Raw genomic sequence first — 13,297 nt, 5'->3', positions numbered from 1 at the left:
GAGTTGTCTATCAATTTCTCCAACATAATCCTTACGGTCATTATGACAAAGTTTCCACCTTTGTCTGCTTCTTTGATTACCACCTCTTTAATGTCATCAAAGGAGCGTAGAGCCTTCTGTTCTTGTGGGCTCAGATTTCGTGCCCACGTTTTGCGCCCAAGTGTGTATTGGTTCTCCAAATTGTGGAGATCTTTGGTGACCAATTTGTAAAAAACATCAATTGGATTGTCTGATGTGAGAATAGGTGTGAATCTAGATCGATGTTTTAGTCCACCAGTACATGTAGCAGAGCTGGTGATTCCTAAGTCCGCTAAAATGTAATCAGAAGTGATTCTGTCTATGCTATCGACATCACCTGCTATGGATAGTAGAGTCTGTATATCCCTTATGTCACCAATAGAGAAATCACATGTGTCCGTGTTATCACTATTGTTAGGGTTGGGTTGCTGTTTGTGATGGAAACATTTTAACAGTTTACATTTCCGTACAAATTTAAAGAGATCAATATGCACCTCTGTAAAGTCAGGAAATGACATAGGTACAAATCCTAAACCCTTCTTGAGAACACTCAATTGTTGATCATCTAGCACTTTATCCGATAAATTCATGACACATAAATCATCACTGTGGGCCGTATGTACTACTAATTTTTCAGGTTGCGCATGGCTGATCTTGTGGTCATGCCGATCTTGTTGTTTGTCGATTCTGCCCCTTTTTCTCTGCCCCCTTCTGGTTCTCTTACATGTGTTGCCTGTGTCAATCTGTTGTGTTTTTGACCTCTGCGGAATCTTTCCATTTCTAATAAAAAAGTGGATTTACTGTGAGTCATGTTTCTCTGTTCTTGCATAGACCCGGTAGCCTCATCGCTCGCAAAACTAGAGCAACTCGACAGATCGGTATCGCTAGTTGTAATGCTAGAAGTGGTTTGCGCTGCCGATACTGATGTCTTTTCTGCCCTATTGTCATAGGTAATGTTGTCATATTTGTGAGCAAAGGTAAAGAACCTGCCCGCAGCGTAGTCATTGGCGTCCCGACTTAGTTTACGCATTTTCTTTTCTTTGATATATTCCTGATGTTGTTGATGTACTAAATGGAAAGATTCCGCAGAGGTCAAAAACACAACAGATTGAGTTATGGCTTGGCACCGGGTGGGGCAACCTTTGAAACCAGCACCATAGGGCTGGACCAGGGACTGCTGGATTTCTCAATTACCCCTAGAGTTAGCATCTTGGCAACTTCATTCTTGATACTGGCCTTCACCCTGTCTAACACAGTACATTTTATTTTTTACAGGGGGACTGTCTCCTGTGTCAATATCATGGACACACAAGTGTGTAAGTCCAGGGGTGAGGGAAAATAGGGAGGAGTACTGCTCCAAGAGCTGGTAGCAGTCCCCTCGCTGGTCCAGGTCAGGGAGTGAGAGAGATTGACAACCTCCACTGGCCAATCACCTTCTTGGGCTGTGTATTTAATGTAAGGTATCTATTGCTTACCTGTGAGGGCATTTCACTTTTCCGGCCTCATGCCGTGTTGGTGGAGGAAGCATGTTTGAGGAAGGGTCGGGTCTGTTAGAGCCCGCCCTCCCTCCATTAATGCTCCGTGCTGACTCAACGGTCTGTGGCAGGTTAACCGTCTAGCGGCTGCCTGTCACATGGGGGGCATTCGTTGGCTGGGGTTCACATATTAATCGGGCGGATGCGGACACGCAGCGAGGAATGAAAGTGAGTCCTCTGCATGCAACTACTCCGCATTTTAGACTGTGTGTTTTTAAATGTCAGATACTGCATTTGACAGGCATTTTTTAGGCTTTTCTAAATTTGATTCATGGGCTGTGTATTTAATGTAAGTTAACTATCCCTTACCTGTGAGGGCATTTCACTTTTACGGCCGCACGCCGTGTTGTGGAGGAAGCGTGCTTGAGGAAGGGTCGGGTCTGTTAGAGCCCGCCCTCCCTCCATTAACGCTCCGTTGACTCAAGGGTCTGTGGCAGGTTAGCTGTCTGGCGGCTGCTTGTCACGTGGGGGCATTCGTCGGCTGGGGTTCACATATTGATCGGGCGGATGCGACTGCGCAGCGAGGAATGAAAGCGAGTCCTCTGCATGCAACTACTCCGCATTTTAGACTGTGTGTTTTTAAATGTCAGATACTGCATTTGATAGGCATTTTTTAGGCTTTGATAGATTTGATTCATGGGCTGTGTATTTAATGTAAGGTAACTATCCCTTACCTGTGAGGGCATTTCACTTTTCGGCCGCACACTGTGTTGGTGGATGAAGCATGCATGAGGAATGGTCGCGTCTGTTAGAGCCCACCCTCCCTCCATTAACGCTCAGTGTTGACTCAAGGGTCTGTGGCAGGTTAGCGGTCTAGCGGCTGCCTGTCACGTGGGGGCATTCGTTGGCTGGGGTTCACATATTAATCGGGCGGATGCGGCCGCGCAGCGGGGAATGAAAGTGAGCCCTCTGCATGCAACTACTCCGCATTTTAGACTGTGTGTTTTTAAATGTCAGATACCACATTTTATAGGCATTTTTTTAGGCTTTTCTAAATTTGATTCATGGGCTGTGTATTTAATGTAGGGTAACTATCCCTTACCTGTGAGGGCATTTCACTTTTCCGGCCGCACGCCGTGATGGTGGAGGAAGCGTGCTTGAGAAAGGGTCGGTTAGAGCCCGCCCTCCCTCCATTAACGCTCCGTGTTGACTCAAGGGTCTGTGGCAGGTTATCTGTCTAGCGGCTGCCTGTCACGTGGGGGCATTCGTTGGCTGGGGTTCACATATTAATCGAGTGGATGCGGCCGCACAGCGAGGAATTAAAGTGAGTCCTCTGCATGCAACTACTCCGCATTTTAGACTGTGTGTTTTTAAATGTCAGATACTGCATTTGATAGGCATTTTTTAGGCTTTTCTAAATTTGATTCATGGGCTGTGTATTTAATGTAAGGTAACTATCCCTTACCTGTGAGGGCATTTCACTTTTCCGGCCGCATGCCGTGTTGGTGGAGGAAGCGTGCATGAGGAAGGGTCGGGTCTGTCAGAGACCACCCTCCCTCCATTAACGCTCCGTGTTGACTCAAGGGTCTGTGGCAGGTTAGCTGTCTAGTGGCTGCCTGTCACGTGGGGGCATTCGTCGGCTGGGGTTAACATATTAATCGGGCGGATGTGGCCGCAGCGGCTGCGCGCAGTGGGCGCACCGCTGGTGCGCCGAAGGCGCGCCTAAGGCAAGCCCGTCTGCGCCTGTCTGCGCCCGTCCGCGCACGTGCGGGGACGGGGGCCGGCGACTCTGCGCCACTTAAGGAGATCTCAAGGCGCATTTGCTATTCTTCCAATACTCTTCACTCCTTGGCGGGAGCTCCATCATGTAAACATCCATTTCTTCCAGACACTCGGAGGACTAGAGAGAGGGTATGTGAACGCTGTGGATGGTCACCTCAAACCTCCCTTTGTGTTCCTTTATTAGGAGTAAATAAGGGGGGCCCACTCAGCGCGGACTATGGTTGAGAAACCTGTGGTATGTGCTTTGATAAATGCACATTCCCTCCAAACATAAGACAGAAATTGCTGATTTGATTCATTCATATCAATTACACTGTCTATTTATTACCGAATCTTGGGCTAAGGCAGATTCCAACCCTGATTTTATTGAAGCATCCCTGTAGGATATTCCTTCTTTAGATTGGATAGGCCCTTGGGTAGAGGGGGGGCTTGCGATTATTTGTAGGTCTCTTTTATCCTGTCAGTGGCAACCAGCTAACCCTTCACGTAAGTCCTGTAAGGGCCTGTTTTTCAAGATCCGGCAGAATTATTGTACGCTCTTTGAGGGGGTCCTTATTTACAGACCGCGTGGTCCGGTTGCCTCTTTTATATTAGACAGGCCTAATCTAATCGAATCATTGGCTACGGCAACTAATTGCATCATTCTGGGGGACTTTAATCTCCATTTTGATGACAGTCAACTCACTCATATCAAAGAGCTGGTCAATTTCATGGCTACTTTCGATTGGAATATTATAGTTACCATGACCACTCATTTGGCCGTTCATAGTTTAGATGGGATCTTCGCTCGCCCAGAGGATCAAGTGACATTGTCCAACATCCCTCTGGAGTGGTCTGATCACCACCTTTTACTGTTTAAAAGTGGAAATTGGCTCCCTGACCATCAGATGAGGATGTGCCGCAAAGCTTTGCGGCATTGGAATAAGATTACTAAGGATCAGTTGTGCCCAGCGTTAATTGCGGGGTGGGAAGTGGCGGCGAGCTCTCATACGTCTGCCTTAGATGCCTTTAATTCGGGTCTTAATTTGGCTTTGGACCAACTTGCCCCAGTTGTGAAGAGGTCTCCGGTGGAGAATGAAAAAGCTAGCTGGCCCTGGTTTAATAGTGATCTGAATCTGTTACAAAGGAACTTTTGTCAACAAGAAAGACGATGGAAACTATCCCCTATTGCAGCGGAAATGGATAAGCTGAGAACTGTTCTAAAAACGTATAAAGCTGCGTGTTTTGAGCCTAAATCTGTTTATTTGTCGTCAAGACTCAAAGATGCGTTGAACTCCCCGAGATAATTATTCAAGGCGGTCCGATCTTTGACTACTCCCCCTCCCTCCTCTGACACAGTTAATGCTCAGGAAATCTGCAATCAAATTGCTTCTTTCTTTGAAACAAAAATTTTACAAATTCATTCGGATTTCCCTCAATCTGTTGTGATGCCTGCTTCCCCTTCTGTCCAAGACCCCATCTCTCATCTTGACATTCCTTTGCTTACAAACTTCCCTCCTTTACTGCCAGATAGGATTAAAGAATTGTTAATGGAGATAAAGTTGGGCTCGCCATCTGACCCCTGCCTGCCTTATATCCTTCAGATGGTTCCTGAACTTGTTGTACCGGTATTGGTGACAATTTTTCAGTAAGTATTATTTTCTGGAGTTCCCCCCCCTCTTGGAGGGAGGCTACCGTCATTCCCCTGAAAAAGAAGCCGGACCAAGCCGCTTTTGAGTTGAGCAATCTGCACCCTATCTCATTACTTCCCACATTGGCAAAAAAAATTGAAAAACATATTAATCATGAACTTTCCACCTTCTTTCATCGTGCTGGTTGTCTTGATCAGTCGCAACATGGTTTCCGGATGGCCCATAGCACCGAATCAGCGCTTCTTACGACTTCCGACTCCATCCGGAGAATATTGGATGAGGGTCAGGGTGCTGTCTTGGTCCTATTGGATCTCTCCACAGCATTTGATACCATCTCCCCGCAAATTCTGGTGTTGCGTCTTCACCAAGCTGGGATAAGAGACTCCGATCTTAAGATCTTAGAGTCCTTTTTAGGCAACAGACCCATTACGGTGAGCTGGGCTGACTTGAAGGCACCGGCCTTCTGTTTGCCTTGTGGGGTTCTGCAGGGCTCAGCTCTCAGCCCTACCTTGTTCAATCTTTATGTTGCCCCGCTGGCTAAAGTGATTCGTTCATATGGTTTTACTCCTACCTCCTATGCGGATGACACTCAATTTATCATCCCGGTGTCCAGGAACAACTGGGAAGAAGTGGCCGAGAGGTTCAGCAACTGTATGTACAAGATCATCCACTGGATGGGCCAGAACTGGCTAAAGCTTAACACTGACAAGACAGAGATTGTTCTGTTTGGTTTCAGTAATGAGGTGTGGAACCCTCGATGGTGGCCTTCAGAGTGTGGGAAGCTCCCCTCCCCCAGTGTTGCCACCAGGAACTTGGGAGTGATCTTTGACAACTCTTTGAGTTTTAGGCCGCAACTTAATGCCATAGTTAAATCCAGCTATTGGATTTTAAAGACCTTGAGGAAAATGTTGCCATACTTGAAGCAGGAGGAGAGAGTTATGGTCATTCTGGCTTTGGTCATGTCCAGGTTGGACTACTGCAACTCCTTGTTGATGGATCTAGACATAATGTCCTTGAGTAAACTTCAGTTGATCCAAAATAATGCGGCCCGTCTGATACTGGATCGCCCTCGCTTGGCTTCGGCCAGCCACAGTCTTAAACATTTTCACTGGCTTCTGGTCGGGAAGCGGATTTTCTTTAAAACTCTTTGTTTAACTTTTAAGGCTGTACATGGAGGGGGAGCAGACTTCCTTGCAGCTAGACTTTGGTGGTATTGTCCAGGGCGCGAACTCAGATCTAAAAATGTTCATTTGATCCATGTTTGTCGAACACGCAGAGCTAAATGGGGAGACAAAGCCTTCACCGTGGCAGCTGCTAGGTATTGGAACTCTCTTCCTTTGGATGTCAGGAAGGAACAAAACTTCCTGACGTTCAGGAAGCGGGTGAAGACTTGGTTGTTTCCACGCTAACTATCTGGTTAGTCTGCTGCACTTCTCCCTTTCAGGCCCTCTAGCGCTTCGATGCCAAGGCCAGAACGCGCTTTAGAAATACCTATTTATATATATATACATATACATACATACATACATACATATTCTCCTCCTCCACATCCTTATCTGTCACCAGAAGCATTTTGACTTCAGTCCTCTCAAAATGAGGCTTCAGACTATTCACATGGAGCACCCTTAGGGGTTTCTAGGGTACTAGAGGTCCACTAAGTAAGTGGCCTCCCCTTTATGCACCTTTATCTCACATGGGCCAGTCCAGCTGTCCTGGAGAGCTCTAGGCTCTACTGGCACAATCACCCATACTTTGTCTCCAGGCTGAAACTCCATCAGGGTAGCCATCTGGTCGTACCAGCATTTCATAACCTCTTGACTGGCCTTGATGTTGCTCTTGTCCTTTTTCCTGAAGTGGTGCATCTGGTGGCGGGGGGCCAGCATGTAGCTGACCACATTCTTAGGGGGTGCCTTGGGAGCTTTCTTCCACCCCTCTTTTACAATGCTTAGGGGTCCCTGAGAGGGTACCCATAGAGAAGCTCAAAGAGACTGAACACTACCCCCTTCTGGGGTACCTCTCTATAAGGCATGACAAGAGGACGTCCCACTTACGCCTCATGGCCTCAGGGAGGTCTGTGATCATGCCCTTCAAGGTCTTGTCGAATCTTTCCACAAGACCATTGGATTGAGGATGATAGTGTGTGGTGAACTTGGAGGTCACCCCACACGCATCTCACAGGGACTTCATGTATGCAGGCATGAAGATTGTGCCTCTGTCAGTCACAATCTCCTTTGGGAATCCCACTTGGGTAAAGATCCCCATCAGAGTTCTAGTCACCACCTCTGCTATCACCGTCCTCAGAGGGATTGCCTCTGGGTAGCGGGTGGCATGGTCCACCAAAACTAGGATAAACATGTTGCCTAGGGCAGTTTTTGGGTCCAGTGGACCAATGATGTTGATGCCCACCCTTTCAAAGGGGGTGCCAACGACGGGGAGTTGGATTGGGGGGCCTTAAGCCTTTTTCCTGTCTTCCCACTTGCCTGGCAGGCAGGACAGGACCTACAGAATGCATTTGAGGCCAACCACATTCTAGGCCAATAGAAGTGAGTGACAAGCCTGGCAAAGGTCTTGTCTTGCGCTAAATGTCCTGCCAGGGGAATGTCGTGAGCCAGGTCCAGTAGAAAGGCCTGGTAACATAGGAGGACCACCATCACACGTGCTTGCTGCCCCAGCCTCCTGTACCTTAGGCTCACTGTAAAGGGGATCATTCTCCCAATAGATAAGGTGATCCCCAGAAGCTTCAACTGATGCTTGGGCTGAGGCCTTTTGCCTCAACCCCTCAAGAGTGGGACAGTCTTTCTGTGCCTTGCAGAATTCTTCCCTGGTTGGCCCACCCTCAACTTGCCAGCCAGCAGGCTCAGGTGGGTCACCCAGGGCAGCAATGTCCTCCCTGGTTGGCTCATGGACCGCCTCCTCAGGGACCCCGTCAACCACCACGGGAACTTCTGGCACCAGGTTCCCTTGCCACCCACCTTGACAGCTGTCTGAACCATTCTTCCAGGCTCCAGAAGTCCTTGACTCCCCTCCTGAGCAGCAATGGACCTTGTAGTCATGCAGACCTACTCAGGCAATCCCAACATCTCCAATTGAGACCTTAGCTCTACTTCCCTCCAGGTAGTGTGCTCTAGATCATTGCCTAACAGACAATCTACAGGCATGGCAGGGCTCACAGCTACGTTAGGAGTACCAGAGACCTCTCCCCCCTCAAGGGAGCCAGAGCTACCAGTAGGTGGCTCTTACGATTGTCGACTACCATGACTAGGTGGAATGTACTGTTAGGACCTGCTCTGCTGACACCAGATGACCCTTGACAGTAGTCATGCTGGCTCCACCAGTTGCCCATTAATGTTGGAGCACTGCTTATACTTGGAGGTATTGGCAGGCATGTGGGCTTTTGACACCATTTCTGCATCCTCCAGGGATACTAGGGTTACCTCTGTCTGTTCCCCAAAACTAACTGGGATTACTTCCTCCCCGAGCGCTACACTAGCCAACCCAGGTGTCTGGTCTCCAGTGGGGGGATGTGCCCGTTTTGGACATCTGGAGTCACCCTTAGAGTGACCATACTTAGAGCACTCTATGCATCGGTGTACAAACCTCCCTGTCTTATTTTCAAAGAACCCATTCTTTTTAGAATCAGACTGGGACTGGTTACCACTTTTCCCTTGAGAATTATTTTGGGGGTCTTTTGAGAACTCCTTATTTTTAAGTTGTTCTACCCCCTCTTTCTTCTGTTGAAGACCCTGACCACCTTTGTGGGTGCCCCCCCAGATACCTTTTTGGACACTCAGGTCTTAGCCCAGAGGTCCTCCTCCTCAGCAAGCTTCCTGGGATCAGTCAGCTTACTGTGAACTAGGTGCTGGCACAACTCTGTAAAGCAAATACTGAGCATATGCTCTCTCAGCATTAAATTGTACAACCCAACATAATTACTGACTTTACAGCCCTGCACCCAGCCATTCAGTGCCTTACTGGAAAAATCAATAAAGGTTACCAAGGTTTGGTAAACTCAATCTTTGGCGATACTTTTCAGGGGTCAGTCCAAATTTCGCAATCGAAATGGCTTTCAAGAGAATGTACTTGTTCTGGTCCCCAACCTCTAATGTCAGAAGTGTGTCCCTCCCAAGTATTGGCACGTGTTTCCACAAGTCCACCCCTCATTGCTCTTCAGGAACCCCATGAGCCCTTAGTGCAACTTCATATGCAGCAAACTAGTTTTCAGTGTCATCTCCCACCACATAACTTGGCACCTCATCCTTGGGTATATGAACCTTTTTCTCTCAGACTGGCTAGACTTGAGCTCCAGCTTTCTCAGACTCAGTTCATGAGCCAGGATGAGTTTCTTTTCAGCCAAGGCCCTTTCAGCCTCAGCTTGTTTGGCTTCTCTCTTAGCCTCTCTCTCTCTGCTCACCTCTCCTCCTCCTCTATTTTTTATCTTGCCAACTGCAGCTGGAATTCTCTCTCCTCCCTCCTTTCCTCTGCGGTCAGGCCGTGACTTGAGACACTGCTGTTGGTAGCACCTCGGGAGAGCCATCCACTTGCTCCCTTAACTCATCATGCTCTTGTGAGTGGGCTTCTGACCAGGCCCTCATCACCTTTTGGTACTCCTCCTTCTTGGAGGCTCCAAGGGTGGGTACCTTCATCCCCTTGCAAAAGCCCTTCAGCTGGTTAACTGTGTATCCATCCAGCTTAACCAGGTCAAACTCCCCAGCTCCCCTTGTGGACCCAGCCAGAAACATGGGGGCATATTTATACTTCGTTTGCGCCGAAATTGCGTCAAAAAATTTGACGCACTTTCAGCGCAAACGTTGCCCCATATTTAAACCTTGACGCCCGATCCGGCGCACAAGGAAAATGGCGCTATGTGCGCCAGTTTTTGGAAGCGGCACCCCGCCCTGCGTTAATGACATGCAGGGTAGGCGTTCCCGTCCAAAAACTGACGCACACAGCGGTGCGTGGGATTTATGCTTCCGGGCAAAAGCAGAGCAGCAACAGGGAGACATGGAGGTGATTTTTCTTCAGGGTGCACGTAGACGCAGAGCCCTGCAGCAACAACAGCAGCTACAACAACAACAGCAGGGACCCCAAAGACAGCGCAGAAGGCAGGAGAGGATATTCCGCACAAGAACAACCCTGCATGGCCTCAGGGAACGGGACTTCATCCAGAGGTACCGGTTGAACTGGCAGGCCATTCAGCAGCTGCTCAGAAATATTGAACAGCAATTGGCCCCCACTTATGTGACTCCACGTACTATCCCAACAGAAACAAAGCTGCTTGCCGTACTTCACATGCTGGCAAGTGGCTCCTTTCAGACAACTGGTGCCCTGGTTGGGGGAATATCACAACCATCTTTTTCCGCATTCCTGCCGAAAGTACTGGATGCCATCATTGGACTGACACCCCGCCACATCTGCTTCCCTAACACACCGCAGAAGCAGCAGGAAACCAAACAGGGGTTCTACGCCATCAGTGGCTTCCCGCATGTCCTTGGTGCAATCGACTGCACACACGTACGCCTTGTGCCACCTGCTGCGACGGAACACCTCTACCGCAACAGGAAGCACACACATTCCATGAACGTGCAGGCCATAGTCGATCACCAAGGATTGATCAGCAACATTGTGGCTAAATATCCTGGAAGTGTACATGACGCATTCATCTTCCGTCACAGCACCATCAACCAACACTTCCAGGATGGACGGTATGGCAATGGATTACTTGTTGGTAAGGACAAAATTCTACTTATATACTCACTGCACAGCAACCCTCTAGGACAAACAACCCATACACCACAATAGCAACAACTAGACAGGAACACACTGAGGTACTCACATCACTAGCCATGTCTCACAAGTCACCATTGAACCTCTCACACATTGGAATGTACTCTACAGCTTAGTGTGAAGACATTAATGACTGTGCTTGCCTAAAAGTCTCCTTGCAATTTTGAAGGCTCACAATAACCTGTACACTAATAAAATGCATACTTTTTAAGGGATGGGATGGCCTGGGTATGTACATATGAACGTTTCTAATACACTTACATGTTTCAACTCTGCATGGAACTATCATCACACCCCCAGTGAGGACACACGGACACCTGTGTCACAAGTCACAATGCAAGGGAGGGCACACTGTACTTGAGAAACCAATACATCCTGCTGACAAACAGTTAGCCAACAAACACTTGCTCAGCCAAGGAAAAAAAAAAAATTCCAAAGTTTTCACCAACAACCATAGGTTGTCACATTAGTACACAAAAGAGTCACAGACAACACAACACAACTACTGCCATCCAAGATACGTACAACAGTTCTTCCTACATCTAATTGATACCATTCTGTGTTTCTCTTTCAGCTGATCAGGGGTATGGCATCCAGCCTTGGATAATGACACCATATGGGAAACCAAATACTGCTGCTGAGCGGGCATACAATGACGCACACAAGAGGACACGCAGCATTGTGGAGCGGACCTTTGGGATCCTAAAGTCAAGGTTCCGCTGCCTTGACATCACTGGCGGTAGCCTACTCTATTCCCCAGAGATGGTCTGCAAGATCATACTCACTTGTGCCATATTACACAATATTTGTGTGAAAAGGAACATTCCCCTCCTTGAACCGGACCCAGACATGCCTGAGGATGATGATGAGGAGGATGCTGGCCTGCAACAGGAGGGGGAACAACTTAACACGGCAGCAGGAGTGCGTAGGCGCCAACAGCTTGTCAACAATTTTTTTACCTAAGTTATTATATTCACTTGTATTCCACATTTGTAAATAAACACAGATAACAAACACCACATCATGCTTTGGCCTATTCATTTCTGACCATCTTTACTTTGAAATTGCTGAAGATGAATGTCGTCTCATTGAGCAAGAATGCTATAACATTCATCACAACAAAAATAAACATCAAAAATGTATGCACAGAGGGCAGGATGTGACATGATACATTACAATACACAGAGCCCGACAAGAGTACACATGTGACAAGTACAGATGCCGGATACAAACAACTGAAACAGTCTCTCGTCCAGACCAAAATTGGAGATCTTTGGAAAGTCACATCACACGTGTTCAGAGACAGGGTCGAACCATCCATGTGTACGTGACCATGTCATCAATGGCTTCTCTCAAGTGTGTGATATGACCAATACACAATTGGTACAACATCAGCTGCCAGTAACTCAGGAGGAGACCTTGAAGTTACAGTGACAACATACACCCAGACAGGTGATAGTGGATCCACATTCCCACACACATGTACACATATGTCATACAATCAACCTAATATTTGAAAGTAGACCATCACAGTTGTGTCCCAGTATGAACCTAGCAGGAAGATTGAAACATGACACTAAACCAGTTTATGCAGAAAGGGACACAGACAACAAAAAAATTATTCTCATTATCACATTGGGAACGCTGAGAGTCTTGCAAACATAGTCATAGGAAAATGGTATGCAAGTTAGCTCAAATTCATCATTACTGCAAATGTCAAATGGGCTAATGAGATGAATGAATGGTCAACAGTCATTCATACCATATGGCCTTACATTAGCCTGCTGCTGCAGGTTTGCCATGATATAATAAATATACTCCATGGATACAGTAGCTATTCTGGATGGTCAAATCCTAGGGTGCTGGGGGCCTAAGTCCACCTCTACCGCCCCCAAAACATACAAGAATCATGTACTTGTGAACTAAACACATGCATAAGGCACATGTGTGGCCTCCATGTCATAAGTCCAACCCAAATCTGAAACACAAAATCATGATGGGACATGGTTAGCCCCATCAAAACTGTAAGTGACTCTTCCACTCCCTGTTAGGACTACAGATAAAAGCATCACCATCATAAATGTGGACACAATTTGGAGAAGGAATACATCATGGTATCCCATCCATCATTTCAAAATAGCCATCAGCAAATACACCAAATATGTAGTCAAATATGGTCAATACATTAGTTAACGTATCCCAAACATTACAGTGTGAATGCCTTCCATACATAAAACAACGGACATGTGTCATATCCAAACACAAATGTGTATCACATCGCACCGTTTGACCATGACAAGTCACCTTTCCAAAGGTAAAAACATGAAGACATAAGGATAAATGTGCGCCAAATTCTACGCATACAGCATGGGCGTCATAATTTGTACACGTACATGAGTGCACACAATGCAGAGTCAAATACAAATGTATCCAAAACTGTCTTAATATTTTGCCTTCAAAGTATAATTTACATCCACAATATTTTTGAGTCCGCATCATGTGCACTACTGTACGTGTCAATAAAATGACGCCCATGATGTATGCGTGGTCAAAATGACGCTACATGGACAATATGTTGGTCATCTCATGTACATTTAAAATTATTAA

The sequence above is a fragment of the Pleurodeles waltl genome, chromosome 4_1 (assembly GCF_031143425.1).
Source record: "Pleurodeles waltl isolate 20211129_DDA chromosome 4_1, aPleWal1.hap1.20221129, whole genome shotgun sequence".
Classification (NCBI taxonomy): Eukaryota; Metazoa; Chordata; class Amphibia; order Caudata; family Salamandridae; genus Pleurodeles; species Pleurodeles waltl.
The sequence above is the reverse complement of the archived record's forward strand: the minus strand, read 5'-3'. Positions refer to the sequence as shown.